At 44.3% G+C, this 15,527-nt stretch overlaps 1 pseudogene; it reads right to left on the bottom strand.

Annotated features, from left to right (window-relative positions):
• Positions 1-8,734: 8,734 nt before the first annotated feature.
• Positions 8,735-13,301, bottom strand: LOC131820932 (CXXC-type zinc finger protein 1-like; annotated as a pseudogene).
• Positions 13,302-15,527: the final 2,226 nt, after the last annotated feature.

Genomic DNA, 15,527 nt, shown 5'->3' with positions numbered 1-15,527 from the left:
ACATATGCATCACCTAGAACAGTACCTGGCAAGTGCTAAGTGCTGTATAAGTACATACGATATAGCAAGAACCATAGGAGTGTTTCCTATGACCATCATCATCATCATCTGATGTCCTTCTGTCCAATCTGGATCAGTTCCACTTAGCTCATCTGTATTTGGTGAATTATTCTGTTTCAATCTCATGTTCTTTTTCTTTTTTTAGGAGGGACACATCAGATTAAAACCCTATAACAGAGAATTTTCATAAAAGCTTATTTCACAATGACATAGTGAGCGAATTCAAGAGGAACCATCCATTGTTTCCATGATTAATCAAAACTGTAGTAAGATGATAACCAGAAAGAGAAATATAAAGAAAACTAAAATAGACTTTGAGTCATGTGTCTTTCATCAATAAGAACACATTGAATAAGAAGAGGGACTATAAATCTAAGTCCTTGGAAAAATGTCACATGAGCCCACACTTGATTCATAAAATTTTACTCAGTTTTTCCTGTACTAACTGTGCTCTCATACAGGTGCAAAATTCTGTGAACCTAATCAATGTGGTAAAGTACTCAGCCATAAGCAAGAACATGTTCCTCTTCCAAAAATTTTTATTGGGAAGATGGCCTATGTATGCACTAAATGTGGGACATCTTCACTCAGAAGTCACACTTGTTTGTACAACAGATTATCCACTCTTGGAAAAAACCCTGTGAGTGCAATGAATGTGAGAGAGCTTTCACCCATCAGTCAAAACTCAGGTGGCCTTGGCGAACTCGTGCAGGCAAGAAGCCCTATATATGCACTGAAGGTAGCAGGCTCTTATCCTAAAGACACACTTGATTGCACATCAAAGAACTCATAGTTGGGAGAAACCTTATGAATGTAGTGACTGTGTGAAATCTTTCATTTCCAAATCACAACTCCATGAACATAGGAAAACTCACACAGGAGGAAAACCCTATGTAAGCACAAAATGTGGGAAGTTCTTCTCCAAAAGATCAAATCTCCTTGCACACCAAAATACTCATACTGGAGAGAGAGGTTATGTTTGTCTTGAGTGCCAAAAGGCCTTCACTTACAAATAAGTCTTGATTACACATCAGAGAATCCATACTGGTAGAAAAACCTTCAGAAGGCAGTCACTGAGGAAAAATCTTTACCCAGAATTCTCTCCTCAATGTACCTTGGAATTTTCTTACTGGAGAGAAACCCTGTGGATGTACTGAACAAGGAAAGGCCTTCGGCCAGAGGTCAAAGTTAATTATACATCAGAAAGGTCAATTTAGAAACTCTCTGAATGCCATGGTTGTGGGAATCTTTTCACTTTCATGTCACAGCTCCATGAGCATCAACAAAGTCATACACAAGAGAGACCCTACATACACAATAAATGTGGGAAGGCTTTCACCAAAAAATCAAATCTCCTTGCACACTAGAAAATTCATACTGGAGAGAAATCCCATACATGTCATGAATGTGGGAAGACTTTCACATAGAAGTCAGTTTTGATTACACATCAGAGAATTCATACCGGGGTGAAACCTTATGAATGTGGTGACTGTGGGAAATCTTTCATAAGTAAATACCAGCTCCAACAACACCAGCAAATTTACACAGGAGAAAAACCCTGTGTATGTACTGGGTGTGATAAGGCCTTCACCAAGACCTCAAGTTCGAATAAGTACCAAAGTACTCATCCTCAAACTAACCGTTAAAAATGCAACAACTGTGGGAAAGGCTGCATCCAGAAATCAGCTTTTGGGATGCCTCAAAGTATTCCCATAGAAAAGCAAATCTGTTTCTTTAGTCTGAGAAAACCTTCTCAGGGAGGTCAGATCTAAATGTGTGTTATAGAATTCCTGAAGCAGAAAACCACATGAGGCTGTTCATGAGAGAAACTGAGGAGAAAACTTCTAAGAATGCACCAGAGCAGCAATTTGCCTCTTTGCCCATCCTCGTTAAATGGAGTAGATACTGTTGGGGCCTCACCCAGACCTTCTTTATTAGCCAGAGCACACATCCCCATCTGTTGTGAGCACTGCAACGAACAGCTTACACCTGTGACTTTCTACAGAGAATTGCTCTTGGCTGACCATAGTGCCAATGTGCCTTGAGATGCCTAGGAAGCTACACCCTCTTAAGGAGTAGCCAACGATTGACTTACTCAGGAATACGAGAGCCCTGTTCCTGCTTTCAAGGAGGGCAGCTTTGTGGTGCGGTTCATGGGGCAGACACTCCTCTCCTTCCCCATCCACCTTTCCCATGTGCCAAGACAAGGCTAGACTTTTCACGAAACTAACTACACCCTTGCATGGACTCCTCCTTCTCCATCCTTCTTCTTGTATTCCTGTTCACATTTCACCTAAGGAAGACACGGAACAAATAATGGCCACCCAGATGCCATTCTTCATGTGTACGTGTATAAGGAAACCCAACCTAAGATAGTATCGTAGAATTCATGGAAACAGGAAAAAAAACCAAACTGTTTAATTTGGATGCTTTAGGAAAAGACTTCCCATAAAAAAAGTATTGTAATATAAGTTGATACCAACTGATCCAACTGTCCTTTTAAAAATAATCCTTTTTTCACAGACCTGTACCCCTGGGACTAAAAATACATTATATGTTTATTTAAAAAATTATAAAAAAATAAAAATAATCCTTTTTTTTTTTTTTTTTAATCTGGCCCTTCCACTGCAAGAGCTGAGTAGATTCCTAGAGGCTCTCTGGTTTGGTGGAAAGGATCTGTGAGACATACTCTCAGTCTCTGAAGGGAGCCCTTTGTGTGACTGGATATTCCGACATTTCATCTTTCTAAGGTTTTAGTAAAAGTGTGTTCAGTTTACACCCTCAGCCTTTTTTACTGACCGTCCTTCTTTGACACTGACTCTCTTAATTTTAGTGTCTGTTGCCATCCAGATAGGCTGAGAATTTTTTTCTCTTCTAAGATTAGATCTTAATTTTGCTTCAAATTGCAACAACAGTACTAAGTGACATTTTCCAAGGAGAATTTACTCAGAGATGAAAGATTTCTTTATCAAAAGTTTCACTTGTCTTTGTTATATACATACATATTTCAATACTCAAGTAACACTTAACACATTATTTTTTTGTCTTACAATATTCAATTTTATTCAACATTATTTTCTTTTTTTTTTTAAAGATTTTATTCATTTATTTGACAGAGAGAAATCACAAGTAGACGGAGAGGCAGGCAGAGAGAGAGAGAGGGAAGCAGGCTCCCTGCTGAGCAGAGAGCCCGATGCGGGACTCGATCCCAGGACCCTGAGATCATGACCTGAGCCGAAGGCAGCAGCCTAACCCACTGAGCCACCTAGGCTCCCTAAACTTGTTTATTTTTTTTAAAGATTTATTCATCTGAAAAGAGAGATTGGGGGAGGGGCAGAGACAGAGGGAGAGAGAGAATCTCGAGGAGGCTCCCCACTCAGCAGAGAGCCTGATGCCCAACGCAGGGTTCAATCTAATGACCCCAAGATCATGACATGAGCCAAAATCAAGAGTCAGACACTTAACAGACTGAGACACCCACGTGCCCCATAAGTGAAATGAATATACTAAACATTCTTGCACATAAACACCAGAGCACACACCTAGAAGAAATATCAGGAAGCAAATAAATCAAAATGTTAATAGAATTTATATTTAGAAGATAGAGGTTAGAGGTCATTTTAACTTTTCTTCTTTCTGCTGATTTATAGTGTATAAACATCTGTCATGAATATAATCATTTCTGTAATAAACCTAACTAAAATAACAGGAGTTTTAGAATATATACAGTCTTACTGACCATGTGACCACGTGCCTGTCCCAGAGGTGAGAGCATCCACAGGAAGTTCTGAAGCAGGGAGCTGTTGGGCAGCATCTGACTCTTTCATCTCCTTCTCATTTACAGATTCTCAAGGGGAATTTCAGTATGAGATTTGGTCTTGGCTGTGGTGTGGTGAGGGTGGAGGACACATTCAGGAGATCTGGTTCCAGTCTAGTGTTGTCACTCACCATCGGGGAGGCCCGGGAAAGTCAGGTTTTCTTCTCAGGACATTTCATTATCTTTGAAAGGAGGACAAACCAGAAGAGCCCTGGAGACTCTTGTCACCCTATTGCCCTGCCACCCTTTCAGTTCCAAAGAAAAGGGATTTTTTTCTGCCCTAGATCAGGATAGAGGAGAAATCAGCAAATTCCCAGAGACGACAGAGTCAGGGGCAGAGGAGGCTCTGGTGGGGAATGGCTGAGCACCTGCAGTGAGTCAATGGACAATTCAGGGCCTGTGGTGGGGGTTGGGAGTAAAGTCGTATCTCCCCACCTAGGGCTGCCATCCACATAGAACTATCCAGCAGATACCCTGCAGGGAGCCATCCCCTTACTACAGCAGGCATGGAGCCGACCCTCCCATCCCACCTATCTTCCATCAGTTACATCACGTTTTCCACTGAAACACACAAGGCTCTGGATGTGGGATATCAGCCACACGGGGCTCACTCTCAGCAGGAGGATGGTGAGCTGTCCCAGGGACAGCAAGTCCAGAATCTGCCGCTTCTGCAACTCACCTGCCACTGCCCTATGGACCCAGTGACCGATATGAAGTATTTCATTCCATTTTCACTGCAGCCTTGTCTGCTAGAGGACAATGATTATCATTAGGCCCATTAGGCCCATTGGGCAGTAGAAGCAGCTCAAGTGCAATAGTGCTAGGTCATCTGCCCCAAGGTCACACTGCTAGCAACTGGAAGGATGGGGAAATATTTAAGCCAAGGCCTGCTGACTCCAATGTGCCCACACCTTGTGATACTGAATCCCATACAGGGTCAGTTCTCAATCTACAATACTTGTTTTCTATTGTCCTCAAAGCACTCAGGCTGAGGAGTGACCACATCTCATATGCATAAACTGAGCTTTTGCATTTTCTGGTGCACATCCAGGGCAATCTACATGGCCCTTCCTCTTCTGACAGAGATGAACACTCAAATTTACTCCCCTACCATCCCCTTCTTGGACACTGGAGACCAGGAGTGGATCCGGTCCCCCAGGGACTGACCATCTCAGGACCATTGACCTTTGGTCACCTCGGGTCCCAATCCCGCGGACCATGCCCTTGATTCCTCTTGCTGCCAATCATTTACAGACCAGCAGAAGCCACCCGTGGCTGGACTACAGGGACTGCCGGAGGACACTTTCCAAATTCCCTGTTACTGGCATGTCCCAGGCTCCTCATATCATGAATCCAGTGATGGCAAATTACTACATCCAAGAGACAACCCTTATCTGCTTTCCACAGGAACTTTGAATAATGCCCAACACAGGCACACCCGTGCCACACCCCCATCAGGTTTCCGATCATCAGTCTTCCCAGACTACCAATCACTGACCTACACAGTTTCTAAAACTGACTTACGGAGAGATCAAACACTGACCATTCCTGAAGGATGTTATGGTTCCCACTCTAGAAATCAACTTGGTGTCGTTCACAAAATCTCTGACTCTCTGGGCCTGATAATATGGCTCCACATCCCCACAGACATAGTGACCTAAGACAACATGCACTTAATATTTCATAGCTTTGGTGGGTCAGGAATCTGAGCACAGCTTAGCTTGGTCCTGTTTCAGGTTCTTTTGTGTGGCTACAAATGAGGTGTAAGCCAGGCTTAGGGACTCATCTAAAGGCTCAACTGGGGAAGGATCTGCTTCCAAGCTCATTTATGTGGTTCATTTGGGATGTTGGACTAAGAGCCTCAGTTTCTTACTGATGGTTGGAGGCCACCTTCAGTTCTGTGCCACACAGCACTTTCCAACATGTCAAGTTGCTTCAAAGCAGCTAACAAGGAAGAACACCTGTTAGCAAGACAAAAGCCACCATCTCCTGTAATCTCATCACAAAGGTGGTATGTTCTCGTATCTTCTAACCTATTGGTTAGAAGCAAGTTACTTAAATGAAGGGGATTACACAGGTCATGAATATCAGGAAGCATGAATCACTGGAGGCCATCTTGGAACTACTTCCCATAGACCATTAAGAAATAAGGACTCCAATACAGAGATCCTATACGCCTTCCCAAAATACCATTCCTTAATGCAAAAGAATGACGCTTTTAGACATGAAATATTTAAGAGTACTCCACAGACTTATTGTATTTGAGGAAAACACTAAAGGAAGTATTCTAAATAAATGAAAACTAAATCAAGAGATAGATCTCAAAATAGGAGAACGAAACAATGGTTAGCGATGACACTTGTAAAATACACACCCTTGGGTATACATTTGTATAGCTATAGTTAAATTATGATAATATGGCTGGGGATTTTGAATTAAAGTGCATAAACAATGAATTCTGGAACACTGAAAATAAAGAACTAAAATAAAATTTAAAAAATAAAATAAAATGTTAAGTAAGTTTTCTTGAAGCAGAATTGACTTAGCTTCAGAAAAATATGGTTTTCACATAAGCAACTTAAATTTCTGTAGAAAAATCCAGAAGTGATATTCTTCATCTTGCTGAGACAAACATGAAGGATAGAGCAATTTCCTTTACAAAGAAAAGTTTAATTATATTCTGATCATTTAACAGAGAAAACAAATTAAGTCATGCCTGTTAGAAGTAAAAATGTATATAATGAACAATTAGTAAGAAAAAAAATTTCCAAACTAATGAGGTAAGGAGGAGGGACAAAAATGAACCGAAACTTTATTGAGCTATTAGGAAGAAGAAAAGGATAAAAGTTGTATTTAGGAAATAGTAAAATCAATAAAAAGCATAATACAAAAAAGATAAAATTATCATAATTATATAAATTTAAATGGACTGAATCTCAAGACACAAATGTGGGATTAGGGCAAAAAACATATACAGTTAGAAGAAGCTTATCTTAAAGATAAAAACACAAAATAAAGATTTAGGCAAAGATACACAAGGTGAGTGGCAACAAAGAAAAGCAGCAGTGGTGATGTACTTACCAAAACAAATTCAAAGTCAAAAACACTCAAACAAGGAAACAAACCAAAGAGGAAACAGACAAACAAAAAAGACAAAAGAAGGAAAATACATAATGCCATTGTGCAAAATGCCCCAAGATAGACACTTTAGGATGCCCCTCACACACACACACACACACACACACACACACACACACACACACACAAAACCAAACCCACAGAACCACAAGGAGAAAGTTATCTAAAAATATGATTGCATTTATCCTATCTTTTTTGTTTTTATTTTTTATTATGTTCAATTAGCCAACATACAATACTTCATTAGTTTTTGATGTTGTGTTCACCAATTCATTAGTTGCGTGTATTCTATATTTTTTGTAGTGGGTAATGGTTACCATTTCAGATTCTGATCATAGTAAAATCCTAATTACAAAAAAAGAAAGAAGAAAATAATCAAACCAGTTAGAAACTAAGAAACTCTCCTCTGTGGCTAGGATCAAAGTGAGTAATCAATTCCAAAATCGCACCTTTCATACCAGAGTTTAGAGGAAACCACATTTAGAAGAAAGTGTATAGCCTCAAATCCATACACACACACACACACACACACACACACACACACATACATACACATAAAGACTGGGAAAAAACAACTGAGTTAAGAATTTGGCTCAAAAGATCAGAAAAAGAACAGGAAAATTCAGTCAGTATGTGAAAATGAAACACCAAACATGAAATCAAGAAGTGGCAACTAATTAAAATGAAAGTTGAAATAAATAAGATAAATATAAAGTTAAGCAATATAAGTAAATTAAAAAGCTAGTCCCTTCATAAAATTAATTATATGGATTAGTCCTGGAGAATCTGATCAAATTAAAAGAAATACAATATTATTAATTTAAAAAAAGACATCTCATCAGGTAGAAGGCAGTATCACCTAGGTATGGTGGAAGAGGGGATGTAAGCCTAGAGCAGCATACTTAACCATTTAGGTAAAATGTGTGAGTCCCTGGGAAAAAAGTAATTATGAAAATTCATGGAAAAATCCTCAAGGGACCAGGGAGTAGAGAAAAAATAGAAGTGTTCAAGTCTCTCATTTCAAACATACCAGTAGTCACAAGCAGCATTACCAGACACACCTCCACTGACACAGGAGGACTGGCTGGGACTGACCAAAGCAGGTATGGCAGAGGTCCCGGGCTGCTTCTGGCATCCCTATAGGTGTGAAATGTTCATGACCCCATGGAGCTTCAATGTACAGAGCAGGCTGGAAAGGACAGACCCAGAGCAGTATGGTAGGGGGTGGGGGGAGGAGAAGATATGCTTGGGTGGTGGTGGGAGATGGACAGAATGGGACTGGACTGGCAGGGACCAAGGCTGACTTCTGTTCTAAAACTGGGACCTCATGGGATGGCAAGAGGTGGAACAAGATGGGCAGGGGCAGGGATGTGACTCAGTGTCTCACAGTGGAATTATCAGGGAGGACTATTCCACACTTGTCCATCTCCCATCCTAGTTTTCTAACCCCTCTGGCCCGGGGAATGGAAAAAATAGGACAGGAGTTGATGAACTGGCTGTGCACGAATCAGGTGCCAATGACATATCAGATGGCCTGCGAGGAGGGACTGCAGGGAACAAGGATCGCTGGCCCCTCCTCTGTAAGGTCATGGCTCCCCTGACAGAAGGCGGCTCACCAAGTCCCAAGTGGCCATCACTTCATAGCCTCTTCTGCACATGCCCAGGAGCCACCCCCCCAGTATAGTTACACTGTCACCCACCACCATCAGAGGTTTGAAATTGGGTCTGTGGCTAGACAGAAGGTGTGGGGGGATATTAACAGTCCTTGTTCTTACAAAGTTTGTTAACGAAACTCTGGAAGGTGGGGGAATGCAGGCAGGGAAGATCTCCTGAGCCTGCCAAGGTTCAGGGAAGAAAGAGACAGGCGGATGGAGGAATGGATGGAAACAGGGAAATTCTGAGGCCCCCTTCCCATGGAGGAGTAAACAGATGCAGGAGACCGAATGGTGAAGAGAGAAGCACAGAGAAGCTCGAAGATGACCTAAGAAAAAAAAGGGGTGATAGGAACAAGGATGGGAAGAATTCATTGAATGTCTCCCTTTGCAGAGGATGTTGGGTACAGGATCTCAGTCGAGCAGGGCTCAGCTGTCTACTTTGGAGCGCAGGTCAGTGGTGAGTGGGTCATGCTGGATTGTCTGGTGAAGCATCAGAGCCAGCAGCCCCGCCCGGTTCATCATAGCTGTGCGCACCTTGCGCTCCTGCTCAACTAGCTCTTCCAGCTTGTGCAACTGTGGGAAGTGAGCATGAGAGGGGGACTCCGGGATGCGATCCCACCCTTCAGCCCCAGCCAGCACTGCAGCCTACCGCACGAATGCGCTCTAGGTCCACCTCGGCGCGCCGCAGCTTCTCCCAGCAGTAGTGGAGGTTGCACAAGCGTTTGGGGCGGCAACAGAAATTACCAGTGACTTCAAAGACATTGTGCACTAGTGGGCAACCGCACACCTCATCATCGGATATCTGTGAGGAAGAATGAAGGATGACGTGGTATGGAGGAGTGTAGAAATCCAGAGTGCTCCGGCAGGCACTGTGAGAGGACGGAGGAGGGAGGGCAGTCTGGCAGGAAGAAGAAAAATGAGGAGTGACCTGACAGTGGCAGGGCGGGTGGGGGGGGGGAGTGGAGAAGTTCTGGGATCAGGTAGAGAAGAGGAGGTGAAAGGGGAATGACCATGCATGGAGGGTGAAGGAAGAAGTTAAACAAGCAGAAATGGAGGCATGGAGGGGATCGGGCAGGGAAGACAGAAGAACAGGAAGAGATCAGACAGGAAAGGAAGGACGGAGGGGAGGTCTGACAGCAGGAGAGGGTGGGTAAAGCATGGAAGAAGTGAGGCATGAGACAGGGAAGGTGGGAAGAATGGAGGCTAGGGAAACAGGGAGGAAGAAAGGATTTAGGAGATAACAAGCAGGGAGATGGCTGAGGCGGGCAGAACAAGAATGGAGGCAAGTCTGAAAGCAAGGAAGAGAGGGAAGTCGTGCGGGGTAAGGGGGAGTAACATGGGGCAGTCGGGCCAGGGGTGGGAAAGAAAGGTATGATGGGCAAGCAAGTGCAAGAGAGGAAGGGGGAATGCTTCTGCGTCGAGGAGCGGAGGAAAGAGCCGGTCAGGCAGGGAGGGAGAGGGAAATGGAGGAGGTTAGGTCAGGCAGAGAGGGAAGCAGGCAGGGAAGGTAGTCAGCCAGTAAGGAGGGGGAAGGTGGGGTGGGCAGGAAGGAAGAAGGGGGCCCATGAGGGTCCGCCGGAAGTTATGAAGGCAGTCAGGCAGAGGGAAGAAGGAGAGAGGAGGCTGTCAAGCAGAGAGGAAGAGAGGGAGGTGGTCGGGCTGCGAGCAGGGACCGGTGAAGAAGGATGGTGAGGTAAGGAAGAAAGAGTCACCTTGTTATCTCTTGAGTGCTCAGGGCACAGCACCTGGAGCCTTTTACAGTACCTCTTACTCTTTGGGTTGTAAACATCACAGAAGAGCCTTGTGGCCCTGAGGGAGGTTGAAAGTGAAGTGCTAAGGGTCAGAAAAGGGGGGCCTTGTGGCCCTGAGGGAGGTTGAAAGTGAAGTGCTAAGGGTCAGAAAAGGGGGTCCCACTCTGAACCCCTGTCCATAAACCCCTAAACCCCCCATACCCTGCCCCTAGTCCACCCACCTCTGTCTCTGAGCCCACCCTGCTCCTGACCCTGTCCACATCATGCCTCTCACCTTGACTAATACTCACCCTTCAATGCAAGTGGGGTACATGGACCCGAAGGACGTCTTGCACTCATACTGGGAAGAAAGGGTACAAATGGAAGGAACTGTGCATGCACACAGCATGCCCCCCCATGACAAAGCCCCAAATAACACATTTGTCCCTGTGGCTTCTATGCGCCTGCCTGCCCAGCCGATGTCACCCCTCACCATTGGCTGCTGCTCCAATCTTGGCCCTCCTACTAAGGATGGAAGAGAAGCACAAACGGGTAGAACCATGGGTGTGTGTTGCCTTCCCTTCTACAACAGACACCCAGGCACCAAACCTACCCTCCTTCCCATGGATTCCACCCAGCCAAAAACACCTTTGCCCCTTCTGCCCCCAGCCAGTCCCCCAACCTTGGCAAAACAGCGTTCCATGTGGCGCAGGGCAACATGCATGCTGACTGACTCCCCGCAGGAGACACAGAAGATCTGCAGGTTTACGCTGTTCCCGCTACTTTTGTTGGTCTGCACAGGACAGTGGAAGGGCCAGTGAAGCAATACAGTGGGGAGGGCTAGGGCAAGATTTCAAATACCTTTCTGCTGCATTCTACCCATTCCCATTCACCTCCTCATCGCTGCACACAGCCTGCTGCTTGCCGCGCAGAATTATGGCCTCAAGTTCATGGAAATGGCACTCCATGTCCTTCAGGCGGGTGTGAATGTCCTGCTGCTCACGGTGGATGCGCTCCAGCATTTTTTTGCCTTGCTCCTCAGCAATGCAGGGACTCTTCTGCCACTGCTGGATGCGCTGGGGCAGAATCCTATAGATGCGGCTGGCAAGGGAGACAGCAAGAAATGGAATGGGCCATCACAAGAAGAGACAGATGAGGGCCTGAGCATATAGAATAATGAACAGTAGACGAATGAATGCTGGGGAATGGGGGATGGGATGGGGGATGGATAGACGGGTGAACGACCACAAGGGTGGATGAATGGGTTGCTGGATAGAATGTGTATGGGGGTGTTCGGTGGGTGGCTGGCTGTAAGGTGGATGGGTGGGTGGGTGAGTGGCTCAGTGATGGGAGGACACATGGGTAGAGGAATCAATAGACTTTCGGATGGCATAGATTATGCCCTATTTACATGCTGCTGCTTAACTTCACTCACTCAGCTGCCAGTTTCATGCCACAGTCGTCCGAGCAGTACTTGGAGCCTGGCCGGGTGGGGTACACACAGCCAGGTCCCAGGCACTGCCGCAGCGAGCCGAGCTCCTTGGCATCTGTCTTCTCTGTGTGTTTCCAGTTTTCTGTGAGCTTTTTCTTCTGCTTCTGCTTCTGCTTCTCTTTCTGTGGGACAAGAGTGGTCAAGGCAGGGAGAGGAGAGTTTCCTAAGCTTGTACCCCTGCCCTGTATTCTACTCCTGACCCCTGTCTTCCTGCACCCCCCCCATTCCACCATTTCTGTCACCTTCCATTCCACCTTTATCTTCAAATTCTCCATTTTCTTCACATTCACTGCTGGTTTCTGCAGCGCACACTCCAGGAATGGGAACTCCTCAGTGTCACTCATCCAGGGCTGTAACCCAGGAAAATGCCGGCAGGTCTTCCCAAACTGTTTTTTAAATGATACTGGGGACACTCCCTGCCTTTGTTCTCCTTGTTGCTCGCCCTCTCTGCCTTTGCTGTCCACTTCTTTCCACCCAGGGTCCCTGACATACTGTCATCAGGTTTTGTCAAAAGTCTGCTATGCAAAAGCCCCGGCATAGTTTTCAGTCCTGAGGCAGGTCCTTTTCAGACAACATCTGGGGTGTGTCTATTAGCTAAGAGGCTCCCTTCACTGCCAATGGCACTGCCAGCATCTGGGATGGCCTGGACTTTGGCAGTCCACAAGGCAGCTATGACTGAATGGGCAGTGGCCAGTGTGACCATGGCAAGTTCTCTGAGGGTATGATGGGCAAGAGCTGAAGGGAAAACCCTTGCACCCGCTCCACTCCCCCATCCTCCCTGTGTCCTGGACTTACCAGACACCAGGGGTTACAAGCAGGGCACCTGTGATGGTGGGAGGAGGGCTCTGGTTTGGCGCTAAATGAGTGGGAACAGACTTAACCTGTTCCAACACTCCTAGTCCCACCTTCTGCCAGATCCCACTGCACTTGCCTGGGACTGACTGGCACCACTTGGCCCTGCTTGCCCACTTTATCCAGACACACTTGGGTGGTCAATCTCAACCCACTTGGGCCACCTGAATGCATAAGACTCTGCCTTTCTGCTCAAAAAAGCTAGCCTACACTCCCTTACACTTGGTCAACTCAGCCTGCCCCACCCTTCAGGACACACTTGCTACGTGGCTTACCCTGCACCATGGACCCAAACAAACCAACTCTGCCACCTAAACATGCATGAGCCCACCCCCTCAGAATGCTCCGCCCACTCATCTGCCCGACCTAGTCCACCTAGTCTCTCTAGGAAATGGCTGCCAGACTTCTGCCTTGGACACGTTCTGCTTCACCTTACACTCCCAGCGTGGTGGGTCCCATATACTGCACCAAGGCATACCTAGCCCTGCCCCATGCAAGGCCCTGTCCTCTTCCCGGACTCTCTCAGCCTCGTACGCTTCTCTCCGCTTCCGGTACATATCCGGTTCTGCTTTAGCTCCCACGTGCTAAGCCATGCCAAGCCCTTCCCCCCACTCCCCACATGCACATGCTAAGTCATGCCCTGTCTGCCCTGACTCATCTAGAATATTTTGGTGAGAGTTATTCTGAAAAGTACTCTTGCCTGTACCCAGTGACACCAAGTAAAATATATAAATATACAAAAATTTAAAAAATGTTTGTGTATATATATACTCACACACAAACAAATCACACAAGCGAGCAAGTACACACACTGAAAGAATATATACTTTTGATTAAGGCAATTACCAGTTGGAGAACTCACACTATTTTTGAGCTAGAGATGCAATATTAATTAAAAAAAAAAAAAAACTGACCCTGGAATTAGCCTTAAAGGAAAACCAAACACATTCCAATAAATAAGTATCACATAAGGCACAGATAAGTTGCATTTAGATATTAATAAAAGGCTTAACTTTTTAAAACTGAAAACGCACTTCTAAAGTAACTCTTGCTAAAAAGAAAAATAACTAAAAATAGAAAAACTCACAACCTAATAAGACCAAGAACAATACATACCCAGCTGTGGAACTTTAAGATGCAAATATGAGAAAAGAAAAACAGAAATTAGTGATCTAAGTAATCAATTCAGATTAGCGCAAGTCACTATCCCGACTCCAAAGACCCCCTTTAGTAACCCCCAAATTGTTCCGATGACCCCGCTCATTCCTCCAGTCACTGAACCTACAGTCCCCCGTCAAAGTTCTTCAAACTACCTCAGCGCCAAGTAGGCGCTAAACTGTGAGGAACTTCGTGGCAGGTGCAGAGAAAAGGTCCCGTAGAGCTACTTCCGGCTCCGGTATCGACCTTAACCCCGCCCCTTCTTAAATGTGTTGGGTTTGCGCTTGCTCAAGACCCCGGCAGAACTGCTATACTGCCCAAAGATGGAAGAGCATGGTTTCAGAGAAACAACCTCTGTTCGTGTGCCATTCTGCAGAACGTCACCACAGGCCTACAGGGATACACTTATGACTTCTAACGTCAGCACCCAGTTTTCTATATTGGAGTGATTGATCATTGCCTATTTGTATATGGCGGGGAAATGGATCTCCTTATCATTTCCAATTATTTTAATAATTTCTCATTATTAGTATTTTATTATCTTCTATTATTTTAATCATGTGGTAAGCAATGAGGAAAACAAACAAAAACACATGAATAAATAGCCAAGAGAGTAGAAAAAGATTTATAGAAAATTCAGGAAATAAAGAAAGCAAAATGTACGAAGTTAGGAATAAATTCACATTTGAAGTTCATATTTTATTTCATAATCAGTAATAGAAAATTATTAATCAGATAAATTCTCCAGTTAAGGTCAGAGATTGCCATTTTGGATGAAAAATAACAAATCTAGTTATATGCTGTTTGTGCCAAACTTAGCAAATCATTAGGATACAGAAACACTTGAGATAAAGGGATGGAAGAAAATTTTCCAGGTGCATGTTAATCAAAATAAAGCAAGGTCAGCTATTTTAATATCAGACTAAAGAGACTAAGACAAAAACTTATTAATTAGGATTGAAAATGTCATTCTCTAATGACATAATTCACAGTGAATATATAAAAAATTTCAATCTTATACACAATTAAATGGTATAAAATATATATGCAGAAAAATATATTAGAGCAAAAGGTAAAATCAAATAATATTCCCACTGTACAGTATAACCCTGCTGCTCTTTTAATTCCCACTCACTCTTCAAGACTTAGCTTTAGCATCATTGTCTGGGAAGATTCTGCTACCTTTTCACCTGGATGATCAGCCTCTCTTCTGAATGAACTTTTGGACATAATTCTAATAGCAAGGCTGTTCCTTTTATTTTAATCTTGAAATTGAGGAGGAAATGGGGGCATTGCCTACCCTTCACACCTGTTTTGTGTCTGTCTTCCTCACTAGAAATGAAGGTAGGAAAAAAGTTGGTCTTGGTCAATGCTGGTTGCCTGGTGCCCGGTATACTGCCTGACACACAGGGATATCCAGTAGCCATCAATGATCAAAGGAATGTATCAGGGCCCCTGCCCCTCAAGTGTTGTTGCAAAATGGCAATTTACTGTAATTTATCTGGCTCCATATTATTCCTTGAAGATAAAAGCAAAGGTATGCCAGAATTTACATTAGAGTTACAATTAACAAATCATTGACAAGAAAAGCAGTATTCAAAAAATGTTTTAAGATCTTTCTGTTA

Source organism: Mustela lutreola, chromosome X, assembly GCF_030435805.1.
Source record: "Mustela lutreola isolate mMusLut2 chromosome X, mMusLut2.pri, whole genome shotgun sequence".
NCBI classification, from domain to species: Eukaryota; Metazoa; Chordata; class Mammalia; order Carnivora; family Mustelidae; genus Mustela; species Mustela lutreola.
This window is presented reverse-complemented; position numbering and strand designations above follow the sequence as displayed.